This window comes from Ahaetulla prasina, chromosome 8 (genome assembly GCF_028640845.1).
Source record: "Ahaetulla prasina isolate Xishuangbanna chromosome 8, ASM2864084v1, whole genome shotgun sequence".
Lineage (NCBI taxonomy): Eukaryota > Metazoa > Chordata > Lepidosauria > Squamata > Colubridae > Ahaetulla > Ahaetulla prasina.
Genome location: NC_080546.1, coordinates 72,345,546 through 72,360,234, shown reverse-complemented (window position 1 = coordinate 72,360,234; position 14,689 = coordinate 72,345,546).

Genomic DNA, 14,689 nt, shown 5'->3' with positions numbered 1-14,689 from the left:
ATTAATGTCAGAGATTTGTTGGGTTCCAGACAGGTGAGCTGTATTCAAGAATGGGTCTGGCAAATGTTTTGAATGCTCTGGTTAGTAGTGTAGAGTTTTTGGGAAAAAAGCTACGCAGAATTAGGTTCTCTTCAACTCTGGCATCTCCTGGTAGCGCGATGTCAATAAAATAATAATAATAATTTACTTTATTCATTAAACATGAAACTCAGTCAACTGAACATTCAAAAATGTGTCACAAATACCATTGACTGGTAGTAATGGTTGATACGGGTTGCTGTCAGTATCCTGGGTATCAACCAAGTATCTTCTTAAAATATATGATGTTCCGAATAGCACAGTTTTTTGCAGTTTCGCTGGTGCTATTGCAAGAAGCTGCAATTTCTTGATGTACTTTGTAAAATTCTTGGACATGATGCCAAGTGGCCCAATAACAATGGGTATCTTTATCACATGTTTCATCCATAATTGCGTAGTTTCAATGGCCAGGTTGTGATATTTCATGATTCTTTCCAGTTCTTTTTCTTCAACTCTGGCATTTTCTGCTACAGTAATATCAATAAATGGTATGCTTCGATTTTCAACAGTTATGATATCTGGCATATTAAATAAGTTTTTAAATGGTATTTTAATCTGTATATTGTATTGTTTTATTTTTGCCTGTACACCGCCCTGAGTCCTTCGGGAGAAGGGCGATATAAAAATTAAATAAAATAAATAAATAAATAAAATGTTGTGTTCCAAATGATGATCCATCTGTATTTGAAAGTCCCACAAGATCATCACCTTTTCATTTTCAACAATTTTTTCCATGTTATGTTCCCATGACTTTTTGGATGCAGTTAAATCATATTTTTTTACATAATGACCAGTGCGGAAAATAAATAAAATAAAATAATTGCCACGGTAGCACAATGGTTAGAATGCAATACTACAAGCTATTTCTGCTGACTTCTAGCTGACTGCAATTCAATAGTTCGATCCTGACCAGCTCAGTGTTGACTCAGCCTTCCATCCTTCCATCTTTCTATCCTTCCAAGGTCAATCTCTCTAGCTTTTGTTGGCAGGTGTTAAAGCAGGTAAAATGTAATCATATTATGCTGCCAAACGTACATTCTTCAAATAAAAAAGTTCTAAAAAAAGCTCTACTTTAACTTTCTAAAAACTTTTTTTCAAAAAAGATTTCTACTTATCCCATAGATTTAAATGCAAGTTGAGGAACATCCACACCCTTGGCAGATTTCTTCTTTCTGGTATAAGATGAAACGCTATGCCAAGTTTCTTCTCTCTAAGGAATTCTCTGGAAGGAAAAAGGCTGTTTCTCCCCCCAAAAAACAATTCTGGGCAGAATTCCTATATATTTTTTTAATCTGGCGAAGCTTATTCCTGAAAGCTACTAAGAGTTGTAATTTAGCAATATTTTGAGGTTCACCTCTGATTTAATGCCCAACTTTTTTTCTGTGCTTTGTAGTTTTTACTGACATTTCCACTAGTTGTTGTAGAAAAAGCCAAGTAACGTCCCTATTTACTGAAGAATGGACATACAGATGAAACACTAATATGTCATTATACAATATAATTCCCAGGACATTTCAAATGGGAAATTTGTTTGGAAAAGAAGGATAATCCCAGATATTCCCTTTCCTTGTTGCCAGTTTGCTTTTGGGCCCAATTCAAGATGCTGGTTTTGACTTTTAAAGCCCTTCATGGCATAGAAGCAGGTTATTTGAGGGCCGACATGTTCCTGATTACATCTGTCCATCACATGAGATCTAGAAGTAGTATATTGCAAGTCCTGTCTCCTAAGGAACTATGCATGGTGGGATCCAGAAGATGACCTTTTTCTCCTGTGATGTCTGCCTTATGGAAGACCATTCAGATCCACCATCATTCCCAAGGCGAGATGATATCCATCCTTGTTACTTTTCCTTGTCTCTCAGAACTTGATTATTTTCATCAGGCCTTGGGGTCCCAAGGAACTGTGAGTTGCTGAGGTGGCTCGATTGCTATTAACATCTCCTCACATTTTAAGCATATGTTTTATAAATATTTTTACTTGTTAAGGTTTTTTTTATATCAGAAGCTCACATTTTGTGAGATAGGTGGTTATATAAATATGATGGACAAAGAAACAAACTGATGTTTACTATAGTTATCTACAGCAGTGGTTTTCAATTTCATTTGCTACCAGTTTGCTCATGGGCAAACTCGCATGCGCAGAGACGTCCAGGCAGGTGGGCAGAACCTCCCCCTGTTGCTGCTACTGGTAGCCCGATCCAGAGCAAACTGGTAGCAACCTATCACTGGTTATGTCCTGATCCTATAATGCAAAATCACTCTCAGACACAACATATTATTTGTTGTATAAAAAAAAATACAGCTGCTTTTTATAGCCATTGCTGGTCAAGAATCTGGAAAGAATTCTAGAAACCATCCTCTGCATGACTCCTCCAGCTCACTGAAGCTGTGGGTTATATTTGAACTGCACAAGAGAAGCTGCACAGTTAAACTCACAACTCTCATTTAATATATGGTATGCATGAGAAAGTAAAAATAATAAAATTTCCTGAACTTGAACATTTCTTCTGAATGAAATAATATCAATTGCGGCATTAGCCTTGTAGCAATGCCATTTTTCCTAAGGAAGAAATATAGAAAGAAATATATAGCACTAATTTAATGTAAGAATAATCCATATTCCTTTAGCTGAAGTCTACAAAACTATGTACACAGACAAAGGAGATGATTGTCTTAAAGAATAATTGTTCATATTACAATTCAGCTTATGCAGAAGCCAACATCACTGTTTTTCTATCATCTTCCAACCCTCTGAATACTTCAGTGACATTATTTGAATCATATATTTTCTTGCTTTTTTCAACATTAGCTCTCTGGCAATAGTGCAAAAGGATCAGACACAGAGGAAAATTGCATGCTTGGAGGCATTTCAGTTTAGCTCTGATTAGATGAACCATTTGTTGCTGCTATTTTTAAACAAAAGTTTTCTAATGTCTAGGTATGAACCAAGATGCTATTCTTAAAATAATGCAGTTGGCTGGATTCTTTAATAATCAGCTTGATAAGATCATACAGAATTTTGACTTAAATAATTGGCTTTTAAATAAAACTTTAAAAAAATTTAAGATACAAGCAGAAGGGAATTTTATGAAGTAATGGCCTATTATTAGGAATGCTTTAATAAATATTATTTTCTCAGGTGCATAACATGTAACCTCCTTTTACGGAATTAAAAATACCTTCAAATTCTTTCTGAAACTAATATGGAAAATTTAGTTAATGCTTGAATACATGAATATTTTATGAGCCCAAAAATTAAAATTTACTTTCTTGTAGATATATGTCACTCATTTTTTTTAAAAAAAAATAGTTGTCAGGAACAATAAGTGATCGAAAGAGGCATTTAAGTGTTTACAAAGTTGGGCTTTCTAAAAACATGAGACAATTTAGTTATATCTACAACTTTTAGCATATGTAGGTAGAAATATATAACTGCTACAGTGAGGATTTTAATCAAAAGCACAAGCAAGCACTTAAATCAACTTTAAAAACTGAAGATGATGTGGAAGCCAAAAGAAATCACCTCCTTTCATTGGGAGAGTATATTATGATTTTGCAAACCACTGATTTGCCATTATTTTTCCTCCCCTAAATAAAAGTTGACTTTGTATATAATATACAAATGGATGAAGACTATTGCTTAACACAATGTAAGTCTCCCTGAGTCTTCGGAGAAGGGCGGGATATAAATTCAAAAAAACCCAAAAAACTATTATTAGAATTATTAAAAGGGCTAAGTTGCCTAGAGTGCCACTGGAGGAAAATGAGGGATGAATCCAACAGGACATGATTTATAGCTGCTTTAAGGCCTACTAACACTTACGAAAGGTGATCATAGTAGTGAAATACCATATTTTTCTGCCATTATTGCATCTGCAGAGAGTAGCTCAAGGCCTGGTAGCCCCGTTCAGGATTACCCAGTCCTTTCTGGCACAGTAGGGACTGAGTGATCATCTTTAGGGCTATGCAGAAGAATTTGTGGAATACCCAATTGATAAGTCCTTCAAATTTGTTCCCAGTTGGAATCCATGCATAATGCAGGTCCATTAGAATTTCCTAGGGAAAGGCTTACCTGATTAGATGGAAACCATTCAGTCCTGTTGGACCTGAGAAAGTATACAGAATCCTCAATGATGGCTGATGAGTCTCTACCATTTGCCAACACAGGATGAAGTTCCATCAGTATGCTGATGAAAGTCAATTTTACATCCCCAGTAACCCAAGTGATGCTGTCACTGTCGTCTCACGGTGCCTGGAGGCTATTGGAGTCTAGATGATGGACAACATGTTTTGGTTGAACTTTGGTAAGACTCAGTGGTTTTGGATACATGGAGTTTTGGGATCTGAGACTTTAATAACTTTAGTTCTGATGGGATTGCACTGCACCAGGCAGACCTGGTGCAACATGGGAGTTCTCCTGGACTTGTAATTCTTGCTCTAAAAGGAGGCTTTGTGCAACGTCATCTTATGCTCCTGTTGTGTCCTTTCCTGGATTGAAAGTCCCTGCATCCAATCACTCAAGCCTTGGTCATCTCTTACTTGGATTACTGCAATGCATTCTACATGGGGCTACCCTTGAAGGGTATTTGGAAGCTACAGTTGGAGCAGAACACAGTCACAAAGACAGTTCCTGAGGCCCCCTAGGATGCCCTGTGTCACAGTGCTGTATTGTGAACAGCACTGATTTCTCGTTTGTTCAAGGTCCAACTCAAGGTGTTGGTTATCACCTTTAACACCCTTCATGGCATGGGTCCAGGTTACCTGACAGGATGTCTCACCACAATGCATGCTCCACCTACAGCATGGAGAGAAGACTTTTTTGCCATGGTTTCTGCCCGTTGGAACATCATGCTCCCCAAAGTAAGATCCACACCCTCCCTTTTGGTCTTCCTAAAGAGCCTGAAGACCTGGCTCTGTCAACTGGGTGGGAGCCCCAGTAGGGGTACATCATTCTAGAGGTAGTTAATGGATTAAGTTACAAAACTTCATCTCTCCCCATGTGTATCTTGCTTCTTTCCTCACTATCTTTGTCAATTTTAATTTGTTACTATTTATAATTGTAATGTTAAATGTTTTAATTGGTTTTTAATGATTGTCACCTCCAGGCAAGATGGGAAGCATATAAGATCAATGAATGAATGAACGAACAAACAAATGAATGAATAAATGAATATACAAGTATTATTTGATTAAGTGGGGCATTGCTGAATTTTCTATTTAATTTTAATTAAATAGAATTTAATTTTTCCAGATAATTTAATGTTTACGTATATCTCAAACAAAATCAACCAAATCGTTTGTATAAATTAACTTCTGCATTAACTGTAGATCCTTAGCCAGTACTGTCAGCAAGTAAATCACTAAGATTTGTAGGATTTCTGCAACATTTGGGAACACTTGTGTTGAAACATATTTGCTCAGTAAGCCTGTGTAGTGCAATAAAGATAACAGTTCTCTTTTTTACTACAATGTAACCCATACGTTGAAGTTTTATGGTTTTATGTATAAGGGAATTATACTTTCATAATAGAAAGAAAGAAACATAAAGACAGATGGAATAATAAGTGTACTCTGAAGTTATTAGGACCAATGAGACAGCCATATTAATAACAGTTGTAAAAGCTACTCTCATCCTCTCGTGTTCAACCGTATTGTCCCTCCTTCACATTGTTGAGAGAGAAGCACTGCATGCAATTCATTAATTTAAACAGCCAACATGAGCATGTCTATAATATAGCCTATAAAATAAAGTTAATCAATATGCAGCCTATTTATATAAGTGTCAAAAATTCAAGTTCAGATCTGCACTAATTAGTTCTGTGTAATACAATGATTTCCCCCCCCCCCAATCATCAAAAACACTTGAATTCCAAAGCAAATGAATGGTTCAATAAACAATATTGTATCTCAATATACTTTACATTGTACTGACTAATACTTACCCCCGGAGTCAACCTCTAGTTTACCTGTGTTCTTTATTCAGAAGCATTTTCTTTTATTTTCCTCTACAATAAATCCTTCTAGATAATTGCTGGCAGTAATTCTCCATCTTAACTTGCAACATTTTCCTCAGTTTCCTTTTGGAACAAAACTAAAAAGTGTGTACTTTTTTTAACTTGTCCTCCATAGTCTTCTTTACATTCCTAATTATTGGACATTCTGACTCAATATTTGACACATGGAGACAGCAAAAGATTGGTGAAGACTTTCTTGGCTTTTTAATATTGTAATATTTATGGTAAGGTAAAGGTGCATATGTGCTAGTCGTCTGGGGGGGGGGGGCTCATCTCCGTTTCAAAGCTGAAGAGCCAGCACTGTCCAAAGACGTCTCCATGGTCATGTCGCCGGCATGACTAAATGGCAAAGGTACATGGAACGCTGCTCCCTTCCCACCAAAGGTGGTTCCTATTTTTCTATTTTTTGCATTTTTTATGTGCTTTTGAACTGCTAGGTTGGCAGAAGCTAAGACAAGTAATGGGAATTCACCCCGTTATGTGGCACTAGGGATTCAAACCACTGAACTGCTGTCCTTTCAATTGCCAAGCTCAGTGTCTTAGCCACTGAGCTACTGCATCCCTACAATATTTATAGTAGGGAGTTTTTTTTTTTTAATAGATTGACTCTTCTGCCTTCTACGCCACATACTATAATGAAAATTTGCATAAAGACAATTTTAGATTAAGTAGTAAGTGACCAACTTAACTTTCACTAAAATTAATATCTGCTTAATTTTCCAACCTGGTAGGGAAATGAATGCTGGATTTTCCATTGGATTAATTGGCTATGTTTACAGAAGATGCTGTATAAAAATACTGTAGCTGCTACGTAATTCAATCTTTACTTAATTAAAGGTGCTAGCCAAATGCAGATTCTTTAAGTGGAATTTGTATAGTTACGCCTCTAGTTGGCCTACATTTCTTATGTCATTGTGAGCATCTATGAGGTATGATTTAGGTAGGATAAAATACCATATTATTCTACTATGTATTTCTTGGTTTTGGTGGCAGATCCTCCACATTATCTCATCTTTAATTTTGGATAATTTGCTGGAAGTTGCAAGTAGCTCCTGTTTCTTGGAAACAATCTTGGTAGACAGAAAATAAGCTACTTTTGTATTCTTTTTGCTGCTCTTTATCTCTTGTGCCTACTGTGGTATTTTTACAATTAAAAGTTCTTCCAGATTTTGGAGTCCTTGCTGCAAGAGATCACACAATTCTTTCTATATAATTAAATGAAAATACAAAAAACTATTGAAATTCACAGAAATGGGAAGAGAGACATGTGTCCAACTCCAAATATATTCTGCAATCAATAGACTGCCTACAAGGCACAGGTGTACATCACATAAACAACCAAAATTGCAGGGTGATGGATGTGATTATTATTTACTTCAAACAGCACTTTTTCTCCCCTGACTATTCTAATTAGGTACTATCCAGCTGCTTAACATTTGCTGCTGAGATATGCTTAAAAGAACTTTTCATGCCTAAATAACATTTCAAGTGACAAAGCAGGCTATTATGAGGGCACAGACATGAGAAGCACCCATTGAGAAATATCAAAAGAAAAACCTAAAGTTAGCTACCTAGAAGAGGATAATTAAGAATTATCTATAAATAGGATATAGGGGATGCGGTGGCTTAGTGGGTAAGACGCTGAGCTTGTCAATCGAAAGGTCGGCAGTTCAGTGGTTCGAATCCCTAGTGCCGCGTAATGGAGTGAGCTCCATTACATGTGCCAGCTTCTGCCAACCTAGCAGTTTGAAAGCACATAAAAACTGCAAGTAGAAAAATAGGGACAACCTTTGGTGGGAAGGGAACAGTGTTCCGTGCACCTTTGGCATTGAGTCATGCCGACCACATGACCGCAGAGACGTCTTTGGACAGCACTGACTTTGAAACGGAGATGAGCACCGCCCCCTAGAGTCAGCAACAACTAGCATGTATGTGCGAGGGGAACCTTTACCTTTACCTTTACTATAAATAAGATATACAAAAAATATTTTATTAAGAGTTTTTAGATAACTAAGAATGCATAAATTGGTATAACAGTAACTCAATTACTATACTTTTTGTAGAACATATATCTTCTTTGGCATATCAATGAATGGATTTAAATAAATTCAGTGATCAATTTAGGGACTGAAGTAAATTGTATTTGTGTAGAGGATATGAGGGGTCTAAGGCCTTTGGTTTGTTTCTTCTTTCAGAACGAATATGACTACAGGCAAAACAGGGGTGAAATGCTACTGGTTTGGACCAATTCGGGTGAACAGGTAGTGGAAATTGGGGCTGGTTCACCTAACCGATAACAATGGCTGGCTGGCCACATCCCTGAACCATTCTGCTCGCAGTCCTGCCATGCTTCCCTGCCTTCCATGCGGCCTTCCCGGCATCCCCGTGGCCAGCTTGTGAAGGCAGGCAAGCGGAAGGCCACATGGAAGGCAGGCAAGCATGGCAAGGCTGTGGGGAAGGAGCTAACAGCTTACTCCCTTCCCCGAAGCCCTGCCATGCTTGCCTGCCTTCCACGCTGCCTTCAGGTGGTCCTCCACACCCGCTTGTCTTCTGAGGTCAGTGTCCAGCTAATCCTAACCCCCATGCCCTTGGGGGAGATGCAGCAGCTGCTACCTTTGCCTGAAATGCTTTTCGCATCTTTCAGAAGCAATTGGGAGGAGTTGGAGAGTGCCCAGCAAAGGCCAGGAAGACCCAGAAGCCCTCTCCCTCCCTCCTCTCTCCCCTTTCTCCTGGCTGGCTGGCAAGAAACAGGGCATGGACAGCCACTGCTGTGCTATTCTACCTCCTCTGCAAAACTTCTCCGTGGCTCCACTCGCCTCCAGCACCCTGATGCAGCGCCCACGGCTTGTGTGGGCAGACCACAGCAGCTGCAAGACTGAGATTCTGCCCATGCAGAGAGTGGGGAGAATGCAGGCATCACACCAAGCAGCCATCCTCATCCTCTTCTCCTCCTCCACCAGCTTTGAAGCTGGACAGGACTTAGAGCGGCAAGAGGGAAGGCAAGGTGTGTCTTTCTCCTCCTCCTCCTTGTGGGGTTCATTGAGCTTGTTTTGCAAGCTCACCCAAGGTTTGCAACTTTGCATGACCTTTGGGGGTTTTGTGCAACAAGCCCCCCTCCTCCTCCGCAGCTCTAATGTGGGTTTTTAATTCACGAGAAACCCTCCCCATTCCACCTGAGGACCAATTAGTTTTTCTTGTCACTCGTGGCAGGAATTCAGCCTTTGTGTGGGAAAGAGTTGTTTCCCACTGGCCCACTGGCCATTGGGGGAGATGCAATTGTTGTGCTGGGGCTGAGAGGGTTGGCAGCGCCAGCACTGAGAGGGGCTGCTCGCTTTATTCTTTCTCCCTGCTGCTGTAGACAAGACTGCTGCTCTGCTGGGGTGTGCATGGGCAGCCCCAAGAGGGTGGGCAGATGTAAGGCTGACATTGGTGGTGGGGAAGGGAGTACGCCAAGACCTACATACCTATAACCGTGAAAACCTACGAAAATGTATGTGTGTGTGTGTGTGTGCGTGTATGTATGTATGTAGGAAGGTAGGTAGGTAGGTAGGTTGGTAGGTAGGTCAGTCTTGGCATATTCGGGTCTTTTCCCATGTCAGGTTGAGAGTATCTTGGTGACATTTCAATGGGGTCTCACTCCTCATCTTCAGGCTGGTACTTTCGGCTTCGTTCTTGTGTGAGCAAAGCATGGTTGGAGCTGCCGTCTCTCTATAAATACTGGTGGGGAGGTTGGGAGTGTTGCTGTAAGCAGGTTGGTTGGCTGTGTGGTTGCATCTTGATTGGTAAATGGGTGTTTGCAGATTAGTCGGCTGTTTCGTAGCATCCTGTGTGGGTGTGTGGGTCCTAGTTGTGTGCCCATTAGTCTTTTGTGTTGTAACGACCTGGTTAATGGGCTGTGTGGAAACATCCTGAGTTCTGAGAATGTGACCTCCTGTAGTATAATGGGCTTCCTGGAAATGTCCTGAGTTCTGGGAATGTGACCTCCAGAGTCTTGTGCTGTAACATCCTGGGTGGTAGGTTGTGTTGTCCTGAGCTTTGGTGTTGTGGCCTCTGGAGTTCTGTGATGTGATGTCCTGAGCAGATGGCTGTGATGCAGCATCCCGGGCCCTGGTTTGGCTCCAAGTCCAAGGTCCTGTCATGTGTTCCTGGTGTGTGTCAGCCTGCTTTGTGTGGGGATCGGAGGGAGGCACAGCAGCCAGTGGTGTCAGCATGGTCTGGCTTCTGGATGATGGTTGTGTTTCATCTGTGGGATGGGTTTGGGTTTGAATCTGGTGAGGATGATTGGTGGTGGCATCATGTGTTATTCTGGATCCAGTGTCAATTTTCGTGGCTGGGATTCGTTTGTTGACTAAGGCTAGTTTCCAGATGTCTGGTAGGCGGGAGGTGTCATCACGTTTGTTCATGTTGTGGGGGTGTTTCTCTATTTCTATGGCTTCCATAATTATCGAAATAGAGAAACACCCCCACAACATGAACAAACAAACATTCCCACAACATGAACAAACGTGATGACACCTACCGGACATCTGGAAACTAGCCCTAGTCAACAAACGAGTCCCAACCACGAAAATTGACACCGGACTATATATACTATCTATATACTAAAATTTGTGGTAAACTTTCCTTTTCAGCTAGTTATTGTATAGTCCTCTGCTAAATTCTGTAAGGCCTAGTTACAGTATACTTAAGGACATATGTTGAAAAACATATATTCATTCTTCAGTCACCTTTCAATTTGAAAACTGTCTGCAAACATACAGTATATTTAAAAGCAGGTTTGTTTAACACTTTTAGAATCAGTGCCTATAATTAATTTTCAGGCATGCAAGATGACTTTTACATATAATTATGTCCATATTTAATTAGTCTGGATCAAATACAGTACAATATGGAGCATTTGAATTTACAGGACAAATAGTTGATGGTGGAAGAATCATTTTATTTGGAGTCCAAGCTATTTTTGCATATTGATGTCAACATCTGATTTGTTACTGCTTTAAATTATGGAATCTTGGTGCATACCAAGTGTAAAAGTACAATGCTCAAAAAAATAAAGGTAACACAAAAACAAGACATCCTAGATCTGAATGAATGAAATACTCTTATTGAATACTTTGTTCATTACATAGTTGAATGTGCTGACAACACAATCATACAAAAATTATCAATGGAAATCAAATTGAGCAACCCATGGAGGTCTGGATTTGGAGTTACACTCAAAATTAAAGTGGAAAACAACACTACCGGCTGATCCAACTTTGATGTAATGTCCTTAAAACAAGTCAAAATGAGACTCAGTAGTGCGTGTGGCCTCCATGTGCCTGTATGACCTCCCTACAACACCTGGGCATGCTCCTGATGAGGTGGCAGATGGTCTCCTGAGGGATCTCCTCCCACACTTGGACTAAAGCATCTCCCAACTCCTGGACAGTCTATGGTGCAATGTGGCGAAACATGATGTCCCAGATGTGCTCAATTGGATTCAGATCTGAGGAACGGGCAGGCCAGTCCATAGCATCAATACCTTCATCTTGCAGGAACTGCTGACACACTCCAGCCACATGAGGTCTAGCATTGTCTTGCATTAGGAGGCACCCAGGGCCAACTGCACCAGCATATGGTCTCACAAGGGGTCTGAGGATCTCATCCCGGTATCTAATGGCAGTCAGGCTACCTCTGGTGAGCACATGGAAGGCTGTGTGGCCCCCTAAAGAAATGCCACCCCACACCATTACTGACCCACTGCCAAACCGGTTATGCTGGAGGATGTTGCAGGCAGCAGAACTTTCTCCACAGCATCTCCAGACCTTGTCACGTCTGTCACATGTGCTCAGTGTGAACCTGCTTTCATCTGTGAAGAACACAGGGTGCCAGTGGCGAAGTTGCCAATCTTGGTGTTCTGTGGCAAATGCCAAACATCCTGCACGGTGTTGGGCTGTAAGCACAACCCCCACCTGTGGACGTCGGGTCCTCATACCATCTTCATGGAGACTGTTTCTGACCATTTGAGCAGCCACAGGCCAATTTGTGCCCTGCTGGAGGACATTTTGCAGGGCTCTGGCAGTGCTCCTCCTGTCCCTCCTTGCACAAAGGTGGAAATAGCAGTCCTGCTGCTGGGTTGTTGCCCTCCAATGGCCTCCTCCACGTCTCCTGATGTACTGGCCTGTCTCCTTGTAGCGCCTCCATGCTCTGGACACTATGCTGACAGACACAGCAAATCTTCTTGCCTCAGCTTGCATTGATGTGCCATCCTGGATGAGCTGCACTACCTGAGCCACTTGTGTGGGTTGTAGACTCTGTCTCATGCTACCACTAGAGTGACAGAACTGCCAGCATTCAAAAGTGACCAAACCATCAGCCAGAAAGCATAGGAACTGAGAAGTGGTCCATGGTCACCACCTGCAAAACCACTCCTTTATTGGGGATGTCTTGCTAACTACCTATGCTTTCCACCTGTTGTCTATTCCATGTGCACAACAGCATGTGGAATTGATTGTCAATCAGTGTTGCTACCTACGTGGACAGTTTGATTTCACAGAAGTGTGATTGACTTGGAGTTACATTGTGTTGTTTAAGTGTTCCCTTTATTTTTTTGAACAGCTTATATAGATATGTATATCTTTCACTTCAAAACAAGTATCCATTTCCCATATTTTTCCCACAAAGGTGAATTTATAAATATATTTTGATACAAAATATATATTTTGATACACACATCCGGCAATGATGGTTCAAGTTAGATTCAGTCAGTGAATGAAATATGTATTACAGTCACAGACAAGTATAACTGCTTAGCTAATATTTGAATGTACGAAAACTAAATTCTTTCACATCCCTAACAAAAGAAAAGTAAGATATAATAAAAGCAGAAATTCAGTTTATTTATTTAAAGCATTTAAATGGCTGAATATAATAGCTGAATTGAATGGAACTTAGTTCCTTGCCTATAACAATACATAAGCCTGCATTAGAAATGTAGTGAAGAATAATAAAGCATGTGAGTGCAAGGAACTAAAGCAACTGCTATAAATCTAATTTAATTTCCTAGCTCACGAGCATTGTAATGATTTTCTTTTAAACCCTTTGGCAAAATGAAAAGAACGGTTTCCCCACCAGAATGCAAACCCCAAAGGTGACTGCATTTGTTAAATCGCTGTTGAAAGAAACAGCTCAAATCCACTATTTTTTCCTTCTTGAAAGATTTTGCAGCCCATTATTTTGATGTTAGATGTGAACTTCAGTTTTCCTGTCAAAACCAAATAAAGGTGTGTGTTCTGTTTTGATACCAGTTTTGAAAGATAAAAATATTTATTCATAGAGCACAACGACCAGTGTTCTTTATTCTGTAAAGTACAAATACAACAGAAAATATTTCAGACTGTTTTGGAAATGAAATAACAAGGCCCGAAGATATATCTGAAGACAGAAATTCAGTATGTAGGTTTTAACAATTGCCACATACATACAAGTTACCAAAGTACTAATGAAAGCCAGGTGATATTTTAAACTATTTTATACCAAGATTTTCAGAAGGTTAAAGCAAGATACACACAGTTAGATTTATTCAGACAGGTTCTTGTTTTGAACTTTATGCACACACAGAGAGAGGGGGGAGAGGGAGAGAGAGAGAGAGACAGAGAAGCCAAGACGAAGCAAACATCCCCCACATAATATCTACACCACCCAAACTGGATTTCCTTTTCCATCCAAACTTTGCCTGTTGTCCGTCCCCAAAGGCAACAGGCAAATTTAGAATATCATGTGACAGAAGATATGTAGTTCCTTTAATCGGTTTTTTTTCTTAATAAATGCATAAATGATTTTTTGCATGTTACACTTTGAGCAGCACATCAGGTAAATTAATGATTTATTCCAGACAGTTATAATTTCAGATATTTCAAATAAGGTAACTCCCGGCTCCAAGTGAACATTGGCCTTAGGGAACATTGCTTTCTCATCAGTCATCATTATCATTTTTATTCAGCTTACTGTCCAGCATTAATTTCTAATGTCAACTTCTTTATGATGGGTTGTAAGAGATAACCAGGCTGAACCTGAAGAATGGGTCAAAAGTGTCATAAGTCACAAGTCCTGTAAGAGATTTAAGTATAGCCCTCCTTGAATTCTTCTTAATTGCTGCTCATTTCCCTTGATCATTAATAGTTCAGATTTTGTAGAGAGTTTAAGCTTGCAATAAATCTTACTGCTGATTTGAACTGCATAAATCTCCTGAATTCCCTGGCTTGACAAGGGTGAGGAGAAAAAATAACTACCGGTATTTATCTCTTTTTAAGATATAGAAAATAATTGGGCTTGATGATGATCCTGCAGCTCAGCAGTCTGAATAAATCAAGGCAGTATTTGTTATGATATTAAACATAAATATTTAGAACCATTTCAGTAGCCAATTATATGAACCCATTCCCTAGTGGTATGCAAAACACCTGTTCATATATTGTTTTGGTGTTGTTGGTAATGGCCAAAAGAATTTTTTTTATTGCTGTTGGATTTAGAAACTAAGCAAGATCTCTTCTCACAAAGCTGAGTATGGATTATCTCAGCATTCTCTCAATAATCCCTTTGGTTCATGCATTATC